This window comes from Giraffa tippelskirchi, chromosome 11 (genome assembly GCF_054371585.1).
Source record: "Giraffa tippelskirchi isolate mGirTip1 chromosome 11, T2T-mGirTip1v1.2.pri, whole genome shotgun sequence".
Lineage (NCBI taxonomy): Eukaryota > Metazoa > Chordata > Mammalia > Artiodactyla > Giraffidae > Giraffa > Giraffa tippelskirchi.
In genome coordinates, this window is record NC_137285.1 from 81,333,320 (window position 1) to 81,357,653 (window position 24,334).

The 24,334-nt window shown below is 37.6% G+C and overlaps 1 long non-coding RNA gene across 2 annotated transcripts; it reads left to right on the forward strand.

The window, feature by feature from the left end:
• Positions 1-14,338: 14,338 nt before the first annotated feature.
• Positions 14,339-20,004, forward strand: LOC145525189 (uncharacterized). 2 transcript variants are annotated; one of them, XR_014068088.1, is made up of 4 exons: positions 14,344-14,451; positions 16,112-16,210; positions 19,405-19,631; positions 19,892-20,004. It is a non-coding gene; the product is annotated as an uncharacterized LOC145525189 (long non-coding RNA). The 2 variants fall into 2 exon arrangements; XR_014068087.1 differs by lacking the exons at positions 19,405-19,631; positions 19,892-20,004 and having other exon boundaries at positions 14,339-14,451; positions 16,112-17,448.
• The last annotated feature ends 4,330 nt before the right edge of the window (positions 20,005-24,334 follow it).

Consider the following 24,334-nt stretch of genomic DNA (forward strand, 5'->3'; position numbering starts at 1 on the left):
ATTTCAATTTCAACAAAAATATTTGTACATATATATATGCAAGTGCATAGAGAATGAGAGAATTAATTTTTATCATGTAAAAACTTTTTGTGCTTGTTTGACTTTTTAAAAAGCTATTCAAGGATGTGAAAATTTAACAAATATATTTGTGCTAGCTACTGAGATAATCATAGGGTTTTCTTTTACTTATTAACATGAAAGATTAGATTTTTTTTAATATTTAAGCATTATTCCATTTTCGACTTGGTAATGGCTAATGTATTATGTTTGATTTGCTAAAATTTTACTTGAGATTTTGCATCTTTATGAGTGAGATCTATTTCCAATTCTATGTACTATATCTGTAGTATTTTTGTATCAGAGCTATGCCATATAATATCAAGGTATTAGGAAATTTTCCTCCTTAAAGAAAATTAAGTGCTGAAAGAGTCAAATAGGGCATAATTGATTGTTTGAAGTTTATAATAAGCTCAATTTTGAAGCCTTCTGGGAACAATTTTTTAGTAGCTTTTGGCAATTATCTCAAAAAATGTTTAAGGCTCTTTGTCTGTTCAACTTACGCATCATTTTCTGGTCATTTTGGTAACATATTCCTAGCACATCTTATCATTAGCATCATAAATATAAAGTATTATTACATATTTTTGCTCACATTAAATTTTGTACAATTACTCTACTTTTCTTGTTTACATTAATAATTGGTTTATATATTTTATTGAGTATAGAAAAGCAATTCATGACTACCTTAATACAAATTTTATTCTATTTTCTACATATATATATATATATTGCTTTTTAAGTTATTATAATTTGTTTTATTACATTGATTTTTTTAACTATCTTTCAAACTTGGATATGATTTTTAATTCAATTTACTTTGATATTATATTACAAAATAATCAAAATTTTTAAGGAGAGGAACTTTCTTCTGAGAATATGCTTTTGTGTTAGTCACTCTGTCATGTCCAACTCTTTGTGACTCTGGTGGATTGTAACCCACCAGGCTCCTCTGTCCATGGAATTCTCCAGGCAAGAATACTGGAGTGGGCTGACATTTCCCTCCCCAGTGGGTTGCCATTTCCTTCTCCAGTATATATTTTTACCACAATTCAGAAGCTTGTTAATGTAGTAGCACTAATATCTACATAATTTATTTTAGAGCTCATTTTATGGAAATATAAAATAGTTTTAAAAAATATTTCCTGCTAGTAGAAGTATGGATGGCTTTTATTTATTTTAGTCTTGTTTTCCATCTATTACCATGTTACCTACAGTGAACATATATTATTTTTTCTGGGAACAATTTTCTTTTTTTCTAGTTAAGAAATTTTTTTTCTTTCTTTCTTTTTTTCTAGTTAAGATGATCTGTAAGTTTATGACTGAAATTAAGACTTTTAACCCCAATACAAAGCAATAAAGTGAATATGAAAGTGATATATAAAAAGAAAATTTTAAAAGAATATACCCTGATTCAAAAAGAAGATAATTATCTGCATGGAGAGAGGAGAATAAGGATGAAGGCTCTGACTTGCTGGAAGCAGGAGATTTGAACATGGATTGGCTTCAGGAGTAGTTCGATGATTAAAATCATTGCATGTGAGATGGGAAACAGAAGAAGGTAAAGCTGGGCACACCCCTCCACTACAAAAACAAACTTACCCTGCCTGCTAATCACAGGGAAGTAAGCTAAAGCTGTAGTACTCTTTTACAGCAATTGATCCAAATAAGAAACAAAGAAAGAAAACAAACACCAAAATAAATCTGACAATTTCAACTATTAGTTCAGTTCAGTCTCTCAGTGATGTCTGACTCTTTGTGACCCCATAAATCACAGCACGCCAGGCCTCCCTGTCCATCACCAACTCCCGGAGTTTACCCAAACCCAGGTCCATCGAGTCGGTGATGCCATCCAACCATCTCATCCTCTGTCGTCCCCTTCTCCTCCTGCCCCCAATCCTTCCCAGCATTAGAGTCTTTTCCAATGAGTCAACACTTCTCATGAGGTGGCCAAAGTATTGGAGTTTCAGCTTCAACAGCAGTCCTTCCAATGAACACCCAGGATTGATCTCCTTTAGGGTGGATTGATTGGATCTCCTTGCAGTCCAAGGGACTCTCAAGAGTCTTCTCCAACACCACAGTTCAAAAGCATCAATTCTTTGGGACTCTGCTTTCTTCACTGTCCAAATCTCACATCCATACATGACCACTGGAAAAACCATAGCCTTGACTAGACGGACCTTTGTTGGCAAAGTAATGTTTCTGCTTTTCACTATGCTATCTAGGTTGGCCATAACCTTCCTTCCAAGGAGTAAGCGTCTTTTAATTTCATGGCTGCAATTACCATCAGCAGTGATTTTGAAGCCCCAAAAAATAAAGTCTGACACTGTTTCCACTGTTTCCCCATCTATTTCGCATGAAGTGATGGCACCAGATGCCATGATCTTAGTTTTCTGAATGTTGAGCTTTAAGCCAACTTTTTAACTCTCCTCTTTCACTTTCATCAAGAGGCTCTTTAGTTCTTCTTCACTTTCTGCCATAAGGATGGTGTCATCTGCATATCTGAGGTTATTGATGTTTCTCCCAGCAATCTTGATTCCAGCTTGTGTTTCTTCCAGCCCAGCATTTCTCATGATGTACTCTGCATAGAAGTTAAATAAGCAGGGTGACAATATACAGCCTTGACATACTCCTTTTCCTATTTGGAACCAGTCTGTTGTTTCATGTCCAGTTCTAACTGTTGCTTCCTGACCTGCATACAGGTTTCTCAAGAGACAGGTCAGATGGTCTGGTATTCCCATTGCTATAAGAATTTTCCACAGTTTTTTGTGATCCACACAGCCAAAGGCTTTGGCATAGTCAATAAAGCAATTGTGTGGTAGTTTGAGGATCTTTGGCATTGCCTTTCTTTGGGATTGGAATTAAAACTGATCTTTTCCAGTCCTGTGGCCACTGCTGAGTTTTCCAGATTTGCTGGCATATCGAGTGCAACACTTTCACAGCATCATCTTTCAGAATTTGAAATAGCTCAACTGGAATTCCATCACCTCCACTAGCTTTGTTCATAGTGATGCTTTCTGAGGCCCACTTGACTTCACATTCCAGGATATCTGGCTCTAGGTGAGTGACCACACCATCGTGATTATCTGGGTTGTGAAGATCTTTTTTGTACAGTTCTTCTGTGTATTCTTGCCACCTCTTCTTAATATCTTTTGCTTCTGTTAGGTCCATACCATTTCTGTCTTTATCAAGTCCATCTTTGCATGCAATGTTCCCTTGGTATCTCTAATTTTCTTGAAGAGATCTCTAGTCTTTCCCATTCTGTTGTTTTCCTCTATTTCTTTGCATTTATCGCTGAGGAAGGCTTTATTATCTCTCCTTGCTATTCTTTGGAACTCTGCATTCAGATGGGAATATCTTTCTTTTTCTCCTTTGCTTTTCTCTTCTCTTCTTTTCCCAGCTATTTGTAAGCCTCCTCAGACAGCAGCCTTGTCTATGTCAATGAAACTAAGCCATGCTGTGTGGGGCCACCCAAGACGGATGGGTCATGGTGGAGAGGTCTGACAGAATGTGGTCCACTGGAGAAGGGCATAGCAAACCACTTCAGTATTCTTGCCTTGAGAACTCCATGAACAATATGAAAAGGCAAAAAGATAGGACACTGAAAGATGAACTCCCCAGGTCGGTAGGTGCCCAATGTGCTACTGGAGATCAGTGGAGAAATAACTCCAGAAAGAATGATGCGATGGAGCCAAAGCAAAAACAATACCCAGCTGTGGATGTGACTGGTGATAGAAGCAAAGTCCGATGCTGTAAAAAATTGCATAGGAACCTGGAATGTTAGGTCTATGAATCAAGGCAAATTGGAAGTGGTCAAACAGGAGGTGGAAAGAGTGAATGTTGACATTCTAGGAATCAGCGAACTAAGATGGACTGGAATGGGTGAATTCAACTCAGATGACCATTATATCTACTACTGTGGGCAGGAATCCCTTAGAAGAAATGGAGTAGCCATCATGGTCAACAAAAGAGTCTGAAATGCAGTACCTGGATGCAATCTCAAAAACGACAGAATGATCTCTGTTTGTTTCCAAGGCAAAGCATTCAATATCAAGGTAATCCAAGTCTATGCCCGGACCAGTAATGCTGAAGAAGCTGAACTTGAATGGTTCTATGAAGACCTACAAGACCTTTTAGAACTGACACCCCCAAAAAGATGTCCTTTTCATTATAGGGGTCTGGAATGCAAAAGTAGGAAGTCAGTTAACACCTGGCGTAACAGGAAAATTTGGCCTTGGAGTACAGAATGAAGCAGGGCAAAGGCTAATAGAGTTTTGCCTAGAGAACGCACTGGTCTTAGCAAATACCCTCTTCCAACAACACAAGAGAAGACTCTACACACGGACATCACCAGATGATCAACACTGAAATCATAATGATTATATTCTTTGCAGCCAAAGATGGAGAAGCTCTATACAGTCAACAAAAACAAGACCGGGAGCAGACTGTGGCTCAGATCATGAACTCCTTGTTGCCAAATTCAGACTTAGATTGAAGAAAGCAGGGAAAACCACTAGACCATTCAAGTATGACCTAAATCAAATCCCTTATGGTAATACAGTGGAAGTGACAAATAGATTTAAGGGACTAGATCTGATAGAGTGCCTGATGAACTATGGACAGAGGTTCGTGACATTATACAGGAGACAGGGATCATGATCATCCCCATGGAAAAGAAATGCAAAAAGCAACTACTAGTAGAGAAATCAAAACTTTCCTATGTGGCTGGTAATGGTTTTGATTGTTAACATACACGGTACAGTTAATGTGTTATAGACATTGCTTCAAATGCTTTATACAAATAACTTATTTAATCTTTATTGCAGCCCAATCAGGTAGATATAATTGTTATATTCATTTAACAGGCGAGAAAATTGAGTCACAAAGTCGTATCTTGCCAAGGTCATATAACTAACTCTGGGGAGTATAATGCAGGATACACATAATCCTCAGAAAATAAAATAGTATAATTATTTGGAGAGTTGATTGAAAAATTATAGACAAGTTGAAGATATTTACACCAAAGAGCATATGTTTCCACTTCTGGATGTCACTCCTACATCTTGTAGTTGAAATCAAAGAGGTGAGTGCATAATGACCCTTGAGACGTTATGTATAATAATAGCAGACACATATAGTATTTATCCTACACTTAGCATTATTCGTATATTTAACATCTATTTTATTCTCCACAAAAATCCTATGATGGAAATACTATTAATATTTCCAATTTAAATATAACGATAATAAAGCACAAATAAATGTGCATAAAACAAAATATTAAAACTGCGTAATTGCTCTTTGGTAAGAGAACAGATTTTTAAGCCTGATATATTCATAGAGCACTTAAAGCAGTTATACAAGAAATAAACTCTCCTTCTCTCTATATATATATATAGAGAGAGAAAGGCATAAATCTAAAAAAATAGCATTTTTTAAAAAGCCTATTTTTGCTAGTACATTTTTAAAGGTTGTTGTTGTTAAGTCTTTCAGTTATTTCTGACTCTTTGCCATCCCATGGACTGAGCGCTCCAGGCATCCTTTTCCATAACCATCTTCCGGAGCTTGCTCAAACTCATGTCCATTGAGTCAGTGACGCCATCCAAACATCTCATCCTCTGCCATCCCCTTCTCCTCCTGCCTTCAATCTTTCTCAGCATCAGGGTCTTTTCTAATGAGTCAGTTCTTCACATCAGGTGGTCAACGTAATGGAGCTTCAGTTTCAACATCAGTTTTTCCAATGAATATTCAGGATTGATTTCCTTTAGGATTGACTGGTTTGATCTCTTGAAGTTCAAAGGAGTCTCAAGAGCCAACACTACAGTTCAAAAGCATCAGTACTTTGGCATTCAGCCTTCTTTATGGTCCAACTCTTGCATCCATACAAGATTACTGGAAAAACCATAGCTTTGACTATACAGAACTTGTTGGAAAAGCGATGCCTCTGCTTTTTAGTATGATTTCTAAGTTGGTCAAAGCTTTTCTTCAAAGTAGCAGCTTTTATTTATTTATTTATTTATTTATTTTTAACTTTGTGGCTGAAGTCACCATCGGCATTGATTTTGGAGCTCAAGAAAATAAAGTCTGTCATTGTTTCCATTGTTTCCCATCTATTTGCCATGAAGTGATGGGACTTCAGAAAACTAAGATCTTGGCATCTGGTCCCATCACTTCATGGGAAATAGATGGGGAAACAGTGGAAACAGTGTCAGACCTTATTTTTTTGGTCTCCAAAATCACTACTGATGGTGATTGCAGCCATGAAATTAAAAGACACTTACTCCTTGGAAAGCAGGTTATGGCCAACCTAGATAGCATAGTGAAAAGCAGAGACATTGCTTTGCCAGCAAAGGCCCGTCTAGTCAAGGCTATGGTATTTCCAGTGGTCATGTATAGATGTGAGATTTGGACAGTGAAGAAAGCTGAGCACCGAAGAATTGATGCTTTTGAACTGCGGTGTTGAAGAAGACTCTTGAGAGTCCCTTGGACTGCAAGGAGATCCAGTCAATCCACCCTAAAGGAGATCAATCCTGGGTGTTCATTGGAAGGACTGCTGTTGAAGCTGAAACTCCAATACTTTGGCCACCTCATGCAAAGAGTTGACTCACTGGAAAAGACCCTAATGCTGGGAAGGATTGGGGGCATGAGGAGAAGGGGACGACAGAGGATGAGATGGTTGGATGGCATCACTGACTTGATGGGCATGGGTTTGGGTAAACTCCGGGAGTTGGTGATGGGCAGAGAGGCCTGGCGTGCTGCAATTCATGGGGTCGCAAAGAGTCAGACACGACTGAGTGACTGAAATGAAGTGAACTGAACTGAACTGATGGGACCAGAAGCCATGATCTTAATTTTTTGAATATTGAGTTTTAAGCCAGATTTTTCACTCTCCTCTTTCGTCTTCATCAAGAAGCTCCTTAGTTTCTCTTCACTTCTGCCATAAAGGTGATGTAATCTGTGTATCTGAGGTTATTGATGTTTTTCTCAGCAATCTTGATTTCATTCGTGCTCCATCCACTCCGGCATTTTGCATGATGTACACTGCATATAAGTTAAAAAAGCAAGGTAACAACATACAGCCTTGATGTATTCCTTGGTCAATTTGGAACCAGTTCATTGTTCCATGTCTGGTTCTAACTGTTGCTTCTAGATCTTCATACAGATTTCTCAGGAGGCAGGTAAGGTGGTCTGTTATTCCCATGTCTTTAAGACTTTTCCACAGTTTGTTGTGTTCCACATATCAAATATTTCATCATAGTCAATGAAGCAGAAGTAGATGTTTTTCTGGAAATCTCTTCATTTTTCTATGATCCAACAGATTTTGACAATTTGATCTCAGATTCCTCTGCCTTTTCAAAACCCAGCTTGCACATCTGTAAGTTCTCAGCACATGTATTGTTGAAGCCTGGCTTGGAGAATTTTGAGCATTACTTTGTTAGCATGAGATGAGTGCAATTGTGTGGTAGTTTGAAAATTCTTTGGCATTACCCTTCTTAGGGATTGGAATGAAAACTGACCTTTTTTCAGTCTTGTGGCCACTGCTGAATTTTCCAAATTTGTGGCAAAGTGAGTGCAGCACATTCATAACATCATCTTAGGATTTGAAATAGCTCAACTGAAATTCCATCACCTCCACTAGCTTTGTTCATAGTGATGCTTCCTAAGGCCCACTTGACTTCGTACTCCATGATGTCTGACTCTATGTGAGTGATCACACCACCGTGGTTGTCTGGGTCATTAAGATCTTTTTGCTATAGTTCTTCTGTGTATTCTTGCCACCTCTTCTTAATAACTTCTGCTTCTGTTAGGTCCATACCATTTCTGTCCTTTATTGTGTCTATCTTTGCATGAAATGTTCCCTTGGTATCTCTAATTTTCTTGAAGAGATCTCTAGTCTTTCCCATTCTATTGTTTTCCTCTATTTCTTTGCATTGTTCACTTATGAAGGCTTTCTTATCTCTCCTTGACATTCTTTGGAACTGTGCATTCAGATGAATCTATCTTTCCTTTTCTCCTTTGCCTTTAGATTCTCTTCTTGTCTCAGCTATTTGCAAGGCCTCCCCACACAGCCATTTTGCCTTTTTGCATTTCTTTTTCTTGGGGATCCTGTGCAATGTTATGATCCTCTGTCCATAGTTCTTCAGCATTCTATCTATCAGATCTAATCCCTTGAATCTATTTGTCACTACTACTGTATATTCATAAGTGATTGAGATTATACCTGAATGGCTTAGTGGTTTTCCCTACTTTCATCAATTTAAGTCTGAATTTTGCAATAAGAAGTTCATGATCTAAGCCACAGTCAGCTCCCAGTCTTGTTTTTGCTGACTGTATAGAGCTTCTCCATCTTCGGCTGCAAAGAATATAATCAATCTGATTTTGGTATTGACCATCCGGTGATGTCCATGTGTAGAGTCGTCTCTTGTGTTGCTGGAAGAGGGTGTTTGCTATGATCAATGTGTTCTCTTGGCAAATCTGTTAGCCTTTGACCCCACTTCATTTTGTACACCAAGGCCAAACTTGCCTCTTACTCCAGGTATCTCTTGACTTCCTAGTTTTGCATTCCAGTCCTTCATGGTGAAATGACATATATTTTTGGTATTAGTTCTAGAAAGTCTTGTATGTCTTCATAGAACTGATCAGCTTCAGCTTCTTTGGCATCAGTGGTTGGAGTATAGACTTTGGTTATTGTCATGTTGAATGCTTTGTCTTGGAAAGGAATAGAGATCATTCTGTCATTTTTGAGATTGCATCCAGGTTCTGCATTTCAGACTCTTTTGCTGACTATGATGGCTACTCCTTTTCTTCCAAAGGACTCTTGCCCACAGTGGTAGATATAGTGGTCAGGTGAGTTCTTTACCACTGAGCCACGTGGGAAGCCCTGCTTAGGCTCTGCGTGAGTGTGTGCAAGCTCAGTCGCTTCAGCTGTTTCTAACTCTTTGTGACCCCACGGACTGTAGCCTTCCAGGATCCTTTGCACATGGAATTCTTCAGGCAAAAATACTGGAGTGGGTCGCCATGCCCTCCTCCAATCTAGTCTATACAACCTCTCTAAAACTACAGAGCTTCAGGAGTCCTTAGCTAAAAGGAGAAGTTGTCTCTGACCTCAGTGACTTTCTTTTCTGGAGATGGGTACAGAGCAACTGAATCACTTGGGCTTGAACCCAGTGCCAAAACCAACACTCTTTGAATGGTTATTTTACCTCCACCTCTTCCTGGGATCTGGGTTGTGCCAGAGTTTGGGAATTGATACTAGAAAAGTGATGTCATATACTGGAGACAAGAAAAGTTCAGAAAATTAATTGAAAGGAAGGATTTCTTATAGGTCAGCACAAGTTTCTGAATCAAGGTGTGTAGAGTTGTCTAAAAGCCCAAAAAGTGACACTCCCTATGTAGAATTTGTTACTTTATCAGTTATTATAGTAAAGCTTCTCAGTTATGATATCTTTTTTTTTTTTCCTTTAATAGAATTGTGCTGAATCTCCAATACTTTGGTCACCTGAGGCAAAGAGTCACTCATCGGAAAATATCCTGATGCTGGGAAAGATTGAAGGCAGGAGAAGAGGATGACAGGGGAAAGATTGAAGGCAGAAGGAGAAGAGGACAACAGACAATGAGATAGTTGGATGGCATCACCGACTTAATGTACATGAATTTGAGCAAACTCTGGGAGATGGTGAAGGACAGAGAAGACTAGCATGCTGTCGTCCTTGGGTCATAAAGACTTGGACATGACTGAGTGACTGAACAACAACTCTTCAGGTCACAAAATCTAAAATTTCAATATTTTTCTCTGTCATTCATCTTTACCACTGAAGTTATAGCTTTTGAAATTATATGTATAATGCTTTATATATTGTGTTTACAGCCATGATGACATTGAGAATTAAGAAAATGTAGTTGTACTGGAAAATGTAGTTCAGTTCAGTTCAGTCGCTTAGTCATGTCCGACTCTTTGCGAGCACATGGACTGCAGCACACAAGGCTTCCTTGTCCATCACTAACTCCTGGAGCTTAATCAAACTCATGTTCATAGAGTTGGTGATGCCATCCGACCATCTCATCCTCTGTCGTCCCCTTCTCCTCCTGCCTTCAATCTTTCCCAGCATCAGGGTCTTTTCCAATGAGTCAGTTCTTCTCATCAGGTGGCCAAAGTATTGGAGTTTCAGCTTCAGCATCAGTCCTTCCAATGAACACCCAGGACTGATCTCATTTAGGTTGGACTGGTTGGATCTCCTTGCAGATCCAACAAACCTTGTGCACACCAGAACCCAGGGACCCCACAGAGACTGAGACAGAACTGTGTTTGAGCATCTCCTGTGGAGGTACAGGTCAGCAGTGGGCTGCCACAGGGATAGGGGTTCTGGCATTGGGTTCTGGGACTGGGTTTCTTTGGGACTGGAATGAAAACTGACCTTTTCCAGTCAACATTAAATCAAATACAACAGATATGATTGGATATACCACCTTCAATAAATTGCTTTTGTTTGTTATGATATTATAGGTTCCCTATTTTGTGATGTTAAGTACAGTTGTAAAATACAGATGCATTTCCATATATTTCCACATATATACATGACTATGAAATCAAGATTTTCCTTTTTCCCACTGTGATTTCCCATCTAAATATATGATTCATATATTACATGTAAGGTATATTCCGAAACACTTCATGAGTGTCAGTGTATAAACACACTGCCTAAAGATATTTTACCAGCACTTTTCCTTTTAAAAATCAGAGTCTATCTATATTTGTCTATCATAGAAATCATACATCTAATTATGTATCATAGATATATATTATTTGTCATTGATAACTATTATATAATAAATATATATAAACATATTTATAAATATATTTAAAAATTATATATTTATTATATAATTATATATAATTATAAAAATTATATATTATATAAAAATATATAATAAATATAATAAAAGTTATGCTTGAATAAAGTCATACCTTTTACATCTGTATTAACATTTATAGTATTTGGCATTAAGAGAGCTTTAATTCTCATTCTTCTCCATACTGGAACATTTTCAGGAATCCAGAAAAGTAGCAATTGTCTAAAAATTTAAGCTACTGACACATAGTGCCTTTAAAGTTAATTTTAGATATACAATCATATCTTTTTTTCACTATCTTTGATAATATATATTTTCAATCATTGTAAACAAAATATTCTCATGTATATTTTTACATGATATTACCTCACACCAATATCCAATGAATTGTTGCTATATAACAAAATACTCTAAAACTTGTTGTTTTAAAACAGCAAAATGTATTCAGTCATTATCCTGCAGTTTGAGCAGGATTCAATGGAGATGTGAGTGTGTTTACATGATTTACTGAGGTAGCTATCACCAGCCATATAACCACACTCAATGAGGAGCAGCTTCGTGGACTCCTCTCTCTACCTTCTAAAGCAGGAGTTAAATAACCCACCCCACCCCCTATGAAAGGGTTTATTGGAAAACAAGAACTTACATTTAGTGTGAATAGACTCATATGAATGAAAGTTCAGAGAGAATCTTGAGGGGGAAGGAAAATTTTTAAAAGTTGTAGAAATTATCAAGGACAGGTTAAAAAATGGAAAGGCTGGAGGGGCTAGAGATGAACATCGATCATTTAATGTCTGCCTACTTGCCTGAATATAACTTATGGAAATTGTGCACTTATAAATGAAACTGCCAGCTATTTCTGCAGTGAAGCATCAGAACCCAAGCCTAATTTCTCTTTGAAATTTCTATGTCCTAGAGTTGAAAGCAATTAGATAGCAAATTCTTTCAAACCCTAAGAGAAATAAATCATTAAAAGTCTGTGAAAAAGAGATGAGCCTAGGTGTCATTTCCTGTGGTATTAACTTGGAAACAGTTCATTTCCATATACCTTTTCAGGACCTGCAGATGTTTTAGATAGTTAATTTTAATACACCAGAAGTCACTGCACCCTGCAATGCAATTTTCCTCATTTTAAATGTGCAAAAGCCTGTTTTTTTTTTTATTTTGTTTTGTTTGTTTGTTTGTTTTTTAAACTGAATATCAAACCAGTATCCTCCTCTCCACCGCCCCAAGGAGAAAATTTAAATTCAGTTTCCAATTAAGGAGATAACTGTACAGTTGAATGAGGGATCTCTCTATCAGTAAGCCACTTTTAGACTGAGATTGGATGAATTATTTGTATGTCTATCTCATTTCATGTAATTTTGATTCTCTGGCACTTAGATAATTTTAAAGTAAAGAATAGGAAGTGTCTTTCTTCAGTTCAAATAATGAGTCAGTGATCAGTCAGATCAATCCCCAAATCATCTTTCATTATCTTGTGACAGTTATGTTTTTGAACAAATCACTTGGCTTTGTTGTTCTATGGTAACATTTCAAGGACAATTTCCCAACCTTCAGAAAAGTTTGCATAGGACAACACTAAGTGATTCTGGAAACATAAATCTTATTTGCATAATTTAGTCGTGATTTTTTTGAGTATCTACTGAGTATTCAAATTTGTCTTAAGGGACATGTAAATTATATTTATCATGACCAAGAGTTGAAAATTAATTGTAGATATTACTGTCAACTTAAAATAATGCACAATGTAAAAGCTGTGAGTTGAATTTATTCAGTGTCTTACTGAGTTCTGTAGCCCAATAGATAACCTCTCAAATAGCTCTGAGAAACTGTTCTGAAAGCTGAAGGGGTGGGGAGAATTCAATATATATGAGATTTTGGTGAAGGGGTGCATGTAATTAAGCACACATCTCTGTAGAAAGTTGCTGCTCATCATGAAGAACAGATATCTTGGCTAATGGTTGCAGTGCTTTTCTAAGAATGGGAAGATGCAAGAATTGTGGTTCACAAAACATCCACCAGAAAATATTTTAACTATCTGAAGGCTTATTCTGCCAGCTTCCCAAGAGCACATAGTGTCTCATTCCTGATCTCCACCCTGAACTCCTCTCAGGCTGTGCTAAAGGTCAGTGACTGCAGTGGCCCAATCTTGTTAGAAATGGATTGGAAGGTACATTCTTTAACTGACAAAACAAACTCACATAAAACAGCATAGAGTAAAACTTTAACATTTAATTTAATATTAAAATAGTAAATAAAATAAATATGAATTTTAAAGGTCAGTGATCAAAAAGGGAAAGCTTGAGAATTCTTGAGCACTTAAGAGATTTAAATTAAATCCTATAAAATGTACAAACTTGGAAGGAGAAAGAAATATAGCAAGCAAAATGGGAAAAGTAGTAATAATTTGCACTGATTTAAAAAAGAAAAACATAAAGTCTATTATTTGAAATAAAAATGCAAATACTGATTTATAGACTACTTGTTTTACGTATTAAAAAATTATAGTCAAATGTTAGTTCAAAGAAATTAAAATAGCTATAGTTTAAAGAAAAATGTTAAATAGCACACCTGAAGTTTCTCATGCTAGTTATGATTTATTTTTAAATTAGTGTTAATTAATTTATTAATTCATTTAACTAAGATTTATTGAGAATCTATTAAATACCAAGAAACTAGTTAGAAAAAGAAATATATAATATAGTCATTTACAGATACACAGTACTCAGAAAGAGATGGTTTAAAGGTTCTGAGAATTAGTTTTTTTTTGAACATATCAGCATGAGCTGTTCTGCAGAGTTCAAGTAGATAAGATGAATACAAAACCAGATATGTACCTGAGGAGTTTGGAATAGATGTGAAGATTGGAGATGTATATTTAAAAAATAACAGCCTAAAGGAGTGACAGGTATCAGAGAAGTAAATGAGAATACCTAAGGAATGTTAGACAAATTCAAAATACTTTTAGACTCAGACCTTCTTGAAATGAGAAAATAAAATAAAGACATATTTCAAAGTAGATTTTCATAACACAACAAATGTGCTCATGAAATCTATCAACATATGGTTAAGATATCTTGAAAATAGACGTTTTCGTTGCCTGTTGTTTTCATTAGCAAGAACATCATAGAAAATAATAATAGTTTGAGTGTGTAAGGGAACAAAATTTGTCAAAATGTTTCTTTGGCATGTGGATTATTTCAAGCTGAAAACAATGGAGGTCCAAAAGACTAATAACGTAGCAATGACCTTCCCTGCTAGATGACTAAAAATTTAAAGAGCCTGGCCCTGACAGGAGGAGAAGGAGATGGCAGAGGATGAGATGGTTGAATGGCATCACTGACTCAAGGGGCATGAGTTTGAGCAAATTCTGGGATATGGTCAAGGACAGAGAAGCCTAGTGTGATGCAGTCCATGGGGTCACAAAGAGTTAGACACGACTTAGCAACTGAACAACAGCAACCTGGCCCTGGAGGAATGGAGCTATCACCAAAAATAATTGCAAAGAATATTGGCTATGTGTGTGTGTTGGGGAAGGAGGTAGGTCTTAGAGATCAGAATCTACTCTGTGCCCATTGTCTTTGCATGGCCCTCCAAACACTTTTTTTTTTTTTTTTACTAAACGCTTGCTTTCCTATCTTCATCCTAATGGTTTTCCAACCCTTTGAAGTCCCAAACCTCTTCTCCTACTATCCTCTTTTTTCTTTAGCTTAAGATGTTATTTAAGGTGAAAGTTTCAGCCATTTTCTCCTGTTAATTTGTCTCCTGTCCATTTAATTCTTAGACCAACCAGAAGAACTTAGAAGTATAGACAAAAATTTATTTCTCCCTGAGAAGTAGAAGCTGGAGTTGAGGGGTAGTTTTAGTGTTTTGGTGTTATTCTGTGTTGTGTTGTGTTGCATTGATTTTAGGAAGGAAGACTGAGGATGTGTGACTAATGACAAGAAACCTACGGAAAGTATGCAAGGCCTGGAAAGAACATCTCCGGATGGAGATTACAAATGACAAAATTAGCCTAAATATAAAGAAGATATATAAAGCTGGAATCAAGACTGCTGGGGGAAGTATTAACAATCTCAGATATGCAGATGATACTACCCTAATGACAGGAAGTGAAGAGGAGCTATAGAGTTTCTTGATAATGGTGAAAGAGTAGAATGAAAAAGCTGGCTTAAAACTCAACATTCAAAAACTAAGATCATGGCATCTGGTCCCATCATTTCATGACAAATAGAATAAGAAAACGTGGAAGCAGTGGTAAATTTTATTTGCTTGTACTCCAAAATCACTGTGGATGGTAACTGCAGCCATGAAATTAAGAGATACTTGCTCCTTGGAAGGACAGCTCTGACAAAACTAGACAATGTATTAAAGAGCAGAGACCTCACTTTGCCAACAAACGTCTGCATAATCAAAGCTGTGGTTTTTCCAGTAGTCATGAACCAATGTGAGGTTAGGACCATAAAGAAAGTTGAGCACTGAAGAGTTAATGCTTTCCAATTGTGGTACTGGAGAAGATGCTTGAGAGTCCCTTGGACTACAAGGAGATCTAATCAGTCAATTCTAAAAGAAATCAATCCTGAATATTTATTGGAAGGTCTGATGCTAAAGCTGAATGTTCAATACTTTGGCCACCTAATGCAATCAGCAGATTCATTGGAAAACACCCTGATGCTGGGAAAGATTGAAGGTAAAAGGAGAAGGGTGGCAGAGGACGAGATGGTTAGATAACATCACCAACTCAATGGACATGAATTTGAGCAAGCTCCAGAAGATACTGCAAGACAGAGGAGCTTGGCACACTGCAGTCCTTGGGATCTCAAAGAGTTGGACATGACTTGGGGACTGAACAACAACAGCAACACAGAAGAGAGAAAATTCTTCCTCTATTAAAGAAGATAGAAATTTTAACATATGTTAACTTAGATAAACACGAGATAGTTTAAATTTCTTGAGTTCCTGTTTTCAATTATACTCTTCCAGCTATATGGTAGTTCTGGTAAAACTTTAGCTCAATTTTAGCACTTTCCAGTTAACTTGTTATTAATACTTGATAACTTATCATTCAATATCATCACTCTAATTTATTTAAAGTTTCTCTTTTTTAATTTACTCTCCAACAGAAAGATCCCTGATATCTCTATCAGATTGGAAGTGGGGTATAATTTATTCTAACTACCTTTACTCTTTCTTTCCTCAGCTACACTTCTGTCATTAAGCTGAGAAGAAGAGTTGCAGAGACAAAGACATCCTTACCCTTGGCTTATATGCCTGTTGTCAAGGTTCAATTCTCTCTAAGGCAAGTTTAGCATAAATATTTATATCTCTTGAAAATCAGAATATAGAGGGAATATCCTTGCTCTCCACACTTTTCTTTATGCCTTTCCTATCCAGGTTTTTGCTCCCTATTGCAGCCTCAAAGGGCAAATTAGCATGTCCAAAGGTTCAGTGAATTTTCTACCTGGAAACCAAATGTGGGTGTCCTTTTTTTTTTTTTTGTAAGACTTCACATTTTTCAAGTGATTTCCTTGTGTCCTTTCTCTCTTTACTGGTGGAGGAAGAAGCAAACTCTTCCCCTATGTACAGGGAAGAAAGTGAAAAAAAAGAAGCTTCTTGTAAAGAACACCACACTCTATGAAAAGACCCACATGACTCTCCTCAATTTTTAAATTTCATTAACAGAGTTTTGTGTGGCAATAGTTTTGGGATGGTTCCTCCTGTGGCAACCTTTTAATAAACCCTATGAAAGAGCATCAGTCCAATTGTTGATTTTTCTTGAGTTTACAATATGGAATATTTAGGAATTTTTATTCTTTGAGGCTTCCCTGGTGACTCAGCAGTAAACAATTTGTCTGCAGTGCAGGAAACACAGGTTCAATTCCTAGGTCAGGAGGGTCCCTTGGAGGGACCTGTTTTAAGAAAACAGGAGAATTCCACTCAGAACACAGTATAAATTTACATAAGGATAAGTAAAAATACAGGTTTTGAGAGGTGAGGAAGAAATCAATGTATGAGATTTTATTTCCTTGGGAAATAGAAGTCAAGTTATGAAAATAGAGATAGCCAGCATAAATTAAGAAGTGAAAATATAATAGCTATTAGCGAATAGAGAAAGAGTAGCACATAAAATTAATACTGGAAACTTTAAAGACTTATCTATATTGGGAAGTTTAACTCTTGGATGAATCCAACCAGCATATTTATATATTTTTCTCAAATAGGGTATGTTCATTGTCCAGTTTTGATTCTAAGTTGAAAGATCCAAAGAAAAGATGTGGCAAAAGACAATGGGAATCAAGAGAAATGAAGAAACTTAATCCATTTTAGATCATTGATGTCTTAGTACATCTTCTTGAAAGGGGACCTTAGAAAACCAAACCTTGGGATCCAGTTGTTTTGAAAAACTAAGAATTCTCAGAATCAAAAAGACATTCGTGTCTTATTCCAGTGTTATTCAAATTGAAAAAGGATAAGAGGCATGGGTGGGAGATAAGCACGTTCAGAATGATGAAAAGGAAGTCAAAATAAGTTAGCAAATAATAGAGAATAAATGAAAGATTGTTAGCTGAAATTTCAGAAGCTCAATGGTGATTCCATGAACTGGGAAATAGGGAAGGATGAGAAAGCCTGACAAAAAAGCATTTCTTATTTGCCTTTAGACATGTTGAGTCTAATCCACCCATAGAACTTCCAAGTGGATATATCTGGTTGGTTATAGGAGTACATTTAGGGATAGGTCATGGTTGGATTTGGGATTCTAAGCATGTAGACAATAGTTAAAGACTTGAGAGTAGATGAGATTTCCAAAGAATAACATGACAGTAAGAATATCAGTAGATGAAGGATGGAACACTAATTCATAACAGAGTTGGAGGGAGTTAAGAGGAATAGAAACTTGATGGAGAATTAGGAAGAAAAGGGCAAAGTGGAAAGGAGAGAATCAAGAGAATGAAGGTTTACATTCATGAACCTGTCTAGAATAATTGTGGCACTTTTGAAAAATAATTTGATTAGTTCATTAACCTTAAGATGCTAATTAAAATAAGTAGTTTGATGTCTCAACTAAATTTTTATGTTTTCAAACGAGTTTCTTTTTCTCCTTGCTATGTAAATGTTGTAGTGGTTTAGTCGCTAAGTCATATCTGACTCTTGCGACCCTATGGACTGTAGCCTGCCAGGCTCCTCTGTCCATGGGATTCTTGAGGCAAGAATAGTGGAGTGGGCTGTCATTTCCTTCTCCAGATGATCTTCCCAACCTCGGAATCAAACCTGGGTCTCCTGCATTGCAGGCAGATTCTTTACCAACTGAGCTATGAAGGAAGCTCATGTAAAGGTTACAGATAATCATCATTAATGACCACCTATTTAAAATTTAAAAATAAGGTTAAGTAATGATTGTACTAGATTTATGAATATCTGAAAGTGAAAGTGTTAGTCACTCATTTGTGTCCAACTCTTTGTGATCCCATGGTCTGTAGCCAACCAGTCTTCCATGTCCATGGAATTCTCCAGGTAAGAATACTGAAGTGGGTAACCATTCTCTTCTCCAGGGGATCTTCCTGGCCCAGGGATTAAACCTGGATTTCCTGTATTATAGGTAGATTCTTTACAAGCTGAGCTATCCCATCTAATGGTCTTCAAAGTATTTTAAATGTTAAATTATCATTTCGAGTATAACATCAGAGAGCTAGTGACTGAGATAGACAGATAAAGGAAAGATTTTTCATGATTTAAATTTAATTGTTAGATTATTTTTGTAGGAACCAGTTCCACTTTGTAAATGAATGCCTGCCTTCAGTCAAGGTAAATAATTTAGAAGGGGGAAATAATTTGGTATTCCATTTATAGCTCACACAAAACTTAATACTCTTCTAAAGGTTATATGTTATCTTAATGACCTGATAGTTCCTTACGGTTTACTAAAATATTCTGTTTCTGCCCCACTTGCGGTAATTATGTTGCTGATTTCCTGATTCTAGATCTCACAGAGATCCTGTGGCCCACATCCCTCCATGACCTGGTGACCTCCTCAATTGGAATGACTATAAAATGAAGCAGTTTTAGTTCCTCTGCCCTTAGTTGCTCAGATTCAGACTTTAAAGTACTATCTTCATATTTGTTTGGATTTGCTTTGACTCACAAGTCCTATCTGAAAAGCAGGACTTACCAATATTAACTCTCTTTCATCATGTCTTCTACCTAAATCCCTGACACAGCTGTTTGGAATTGGTTTACCCCTTCCCCACTGAGATAGCAGAGGGGGTTATTTAAATTGCTATGACCTTTAGAATAAGGTTGGGTGAAAGGAAGTCCTTTAAGATTAAGCTGGCCTTAGGAAAATCTTCCTTCAAAGCACTACAAAGAAAAAAAAAAAAGGAACCTCTCTGGCTAGAAAATCTTTGAGCTAAAATTTGCCTTAATAATAAAATGAACTCATTTAGTTTTCGATAGCTCCATGAATTAGTAGTATCACTCTTATATTCCTGGTTTTAGATATAGTGATGAAGTCACAGAAGCCCAAGGTCTTGGAGCTAGTGAGTAATAGTGCTGGGCACAGGATTTATTTCCAACATGTTTTGCTGCAGTCTGTACAGCAAGTCATAACAATGATTGAAGGAAGGAATGGAAAAGAATAAAGTCTTAGGGAAGAACTTTGCATCCATCTACATATAACTGCATATCAATGACCATAATACTACAATCATCAGGTTTCTAACAAGGTAAGAGAAAACTAATGCCCTTCCGGGTCTCTGAGTCACTGGGCAGACAGAGAGAAATGGACTGTCATCCTGTTTCTTCCAGATGGCCCATGATTGCTGCTGCATTTCTTAGAGTAAAGCAGAGTGGGCCACCAGATCTTTGTTTCAGTCCAAATGTATTGTACTGAAATTAGGTAATTTTTCTTTTAATATGGCACTCATTTGACTATTATTGTTGACTCTTAATATTGTGACTATTTTGTTTTTCTGAACCATTTTAGATATTGTAATACAAGGTTGAAAAAGACTGCTTCAAGTTCTCTCAGAGAAGTTTTTTTCGTATCTGAGAATCTTTCATTAAAAGTTCTTGGTGAGATGAGTGACAGCATCAGAACTGTGTTTCTGAGAGATTTGTCCAGTAGTAGTTTTTAAGATGTGTTGAAATGAGGCAATATAGATTTTAGAAACATTATGCTAATTTATGCATGATGACTACTAAGAGAAAATTCCCATCTTTCTGAGCTATTTCTGGTTATTGAGACTTGTTGGAGTTTGCCTCAATAGCTCCAGGTAATATTTGGTTTTAAGAGAAAAAAAAAAAAGAGAGAGAAAGATCATGTTGGTTAACTCTGTTGACTTATTTAAGTCATACCAGTCACTCAGGAAATTCATCTAGTAATACTGTCCTGAATTTTTACTGTTTGATACTTTCAGCATTGACATCTCTCTGGGCATAAAATCATCTTGGGATAACGTTATTCATAAGACTTAATCTAGTTTTAAACACTTACATACCTTTTGTGAAAAGACAGCCTTCATAATGGGAGACAATAAAAGCAAATGAAGAAACTGACAAAGCATTAATCTCAAAAATATACAAGCAACTCCTGCAGCTCAATTCCAGAAAAATAAATGGCTCAATCAAAAAATGGGCCAAAGAACTAAAAAGACATTTCTCCAAAGAAGACATACAGATGGCTAACATACACATGAAAAGATGCTCAACATCATTCATTATCAGAGAAATGCAAATCAAAACCACAATGAGGTACCATCTCATGTGGGTCAGAATGGCTGCTATCAAAAAGTCTATAAACAATAAATACTGGAGAGGGTGTGGAGAAAAGGGAACCCTCTTACACTGTTGGTGGGAATGCAAACTAGTACAGCCACTATGGAGAACAGTGTGGAGATTACTTAAAAAATTGAAAATAGAACCGCCATATGACCCAGCAACCCCGTTGCTGGGCATACACACCGAGGAAACCAGAATTGAAAGAGACATAGGTACCCCAGTGTTCATCACAGCACTGTTTACAATAGCCGGGACATGGAAGCAACCTAGATGCCCATCAGCAGACGAATGGACAAGGAAGCAGTGGTACATATGCACAATGGAATATTACTCAGCCATTAAAAAGAATGCATTTGAATCAGTTCTAATGAGATGGATGAAACTGGAGCCTATTATACAGAGTGAAGTAAGTCAGAAAGAAAACACCAATACAGTACACTAACGCATATATATGGAATTTAGAAAGATGGTAATGATGACCCTATATGCGAGACAGCAAAAGAGACACAAATGTATAGACCAGTCTTTTGGACTCTGTGGGAGAAGGTGAGGGTGGGATAATTTGAGAGAATAGCACTGAAACATGTGTATTATCATATGTGAAACAGATTGTCAGTCCAGGTTCGATGCATGAGACAGGGTGCTCAGGGCTGGTGCACTGGTATGACCCTGAGGGATGGGATGGGGATGGAAGTGGGAAGGGGGTTCAGGATGCTGCTAAGTCACTTCAGTCATGTCCGACTCTGTGCAACCCCATAGACAGCAGCCCACCAGGCTCCGCTGTCCCTGGGATTCTCCAGGCAAGAACACTAGAGTGGGTTGCCATTTCCTTCTCCAATGGGGGACACATAAACACTCATGGCTAACTCATGTCAATGTATGGCAAAACCACTACAATATTGTAAAGTACTTAGCCTCCAATTAAAATAAATAAATTAATTAAAAAAATAAACCCTTATATACCTTTTGATCCATACATTTGCATTCTCTGTCAAAGAAATACAATAAAGAACATTACAAAGGCTAATAAAAAAACCATAATGATTGAAGACATTCCTTGGTAAAAAGAGATTGTCTGCAGAAAACAGCTGAGCCACAAATCTGTAGTGAAAAGAGATGTATCATATTGGTTTCTACGAATAACAGTAACACAATATTTTAGACATGTAAACAAATTCAATGACACTAGAACAAATGGTAGTTTTAGAGCTGCCAATATTAAGCCTTTTATGGTTCTAAAATTTAATGTGTCTTCTAGAAGTATAAAATTGCAATATTTCTTTTGAACTGTAGGAGCCTGAAAAAATACTAGGAATATTTAATAAGCATACTTCTTTACAATTTTTGAAAATAACTTCTTTTGATTGCAGGAGAGAAAAAGCCTTTGGAAACTTCCCCCTCCTCCTTTCACAGGCTGCTGCCAAGAGGAAATGAATAATGTCTTTGAGATATTCACAAACATCCGGTGTGGATGGGGAAGCACACTTTGAGAGCCAGAAATTTATTCTACTTTCTCTATTTGAACCAATCTCAAGAAAAGCTATTCCCAACTCTGTCTTTTACAGTGTCTTACTGCCACACCAGATGCAGAGATAAATTCTCTATCCCTTCTGTCTTCATTCTCCCTGTCTTGATCTCATTTGTTTCCTCTTCTGGGACCTGGGATGAGGTGTGAAAGATTTGTTGGATCCTCCTTAGCTCGTCACAAAGGGAAGTTCTGGGACATACAAGCAGGTCAGGAATTCAGTATTTGTATGATACATGCTTCCCACAAAGTCCTTATCTACTGGTAGGCATGCAGCCTCCCCAAGGAGATTCCGTTAGGTAAGACCAAACCAGAGCTTCAGCAATATCTTCCTATTAGGTGGAAACTTTTTCTCCATTCAGGGAAGGATCTGCTATCTGATGAAGCTGAATATATTTTGTGGCAGCAGTTCCCCCTCCAATCATTGTCTTGAACACACAGAGTGAAAAAGAATAAGCTTTTCTGGCTCTGACCTTCCTGCACCCAGTGTATGTGATATACATCTTACAGGAGTTGTAAGTACTATACTAATGGTCCTGATACAATTCTCTGGGAATACAACCCACAGATATGATTATAATCACACTGCCTTTTCGACTTTTAATTGGCTATTGCAGTAATATATTTGTAATGACCTATTTCCATTTAATTTCCATATTGTCGGACATTCTGTTTCTCCCAAGGCCTATCTGTAGTCTCATATTCATGGAAAATAATGGTGTTTCCTGTGTTTCCTCTATAATTCCAGTGACACTACCCTCTTTCTCTCATCCAAGCTCATTCTTAAGTGATTGGTTTACTAGTCTTACTCTCTTTTCTCATGTTGTATTTCCTACTGTAGTTAGCTCTTTCCTTATGCACATGATCTGATCCTTGCCTTGTGCTTCTAGCGTGTACAATTTTCAGTTCTCTGGCAGATGCGTTTTTTTAAATTTTCTTCATCGTTGAGCCAGTCTTGAGGGTCATATAATATTGCCACAATGGTAAAGAACACGTTGGCCAGCCGTGACGGGACGGCCGGTGTCCGCAGCACGGCTCCCCGGCTGCCAGGTCAAGGCCTGCATGGAACAAGCCTCCCTGTGGTCCAGCCCGTCAGCAGGCCTCCCGGGGGATTGCCTCCCCCGTATCTCACTCTGTGGGTTGCAGCCACAGCGGGTCACCTGCACCCCGGCCGGGCAAGCCTGGCTCCTTGTGCTGGCTTCCTGGGCTCCCCAGGTGGCGCAGTTGGTAAAGAGTCTGTCTGCCAATGCAGGAGACACAAGAGAGGAGGGTTCCATCCTGGGACAGGAAAGATCCCCTGGAGTAGGAAACGGAAACCCATTCCAGTATTCTTGCCTGAATTCAGGAGCCTGGCGGCCACAGTCCATGGAATTGCAAAGAGTCGGACACTGCTGAAAATACACACACATAAAGATGTGAGGCATGAGTTGCAGTATTGCATGAATCTAGACCTCACTCCAATGGCTTGTATGTGATTGTCTAATTGGTGGTTAAGCCAAGGAAAGCACTTGGAAAAAATAGTGAGAGTACAGAAAATAAAGAAGGGTCAAGGTCTCCCTTCTGAGTGCATGCTCAGTCCTGTCTGACTCTTTGCCTCCCTTTGAACTGTAACCCCACCACTCCCCTCTGTACACAGGATTTTCAGGCAAAAATACTAGAGTGTGTTGCTGTTTCCTCCTCCAGGGGATCTTCCCCACAGAGGGATCAAACCCTTATCTCCTGTGTCTCCTGCATTGCAGTCAGATCCTTTACTGCTAACCTCTCTGATTACATCATCCCATATTACCTGATTTAGCCCATGTCACTATTTAACCATGAATTTGCCTTTGTTTTCTCTGCTTAATGTCTTTCTTCCTTGTCCCTTGGAGAAGGAAATGGCAACCCACTCCAGTATTCTTGCCTGGAAAATCACATGGATGGAGGAGCCTGGTAGGCTACGGTCCATGTGGTCGCAAAGAGTCAGACACAACTGAGCAACTTCACTTCACTTTCACTTTCCTTGCCCCTAGTTCCCAGCACTAATTTGCAGTTGCAATACTGCCTAATACACTTCAGCCTGGGCAATGATATGGAGTTTCACACTTGGAATAATATACCAACAGAGGAGCAGTATTCACAAGAGCA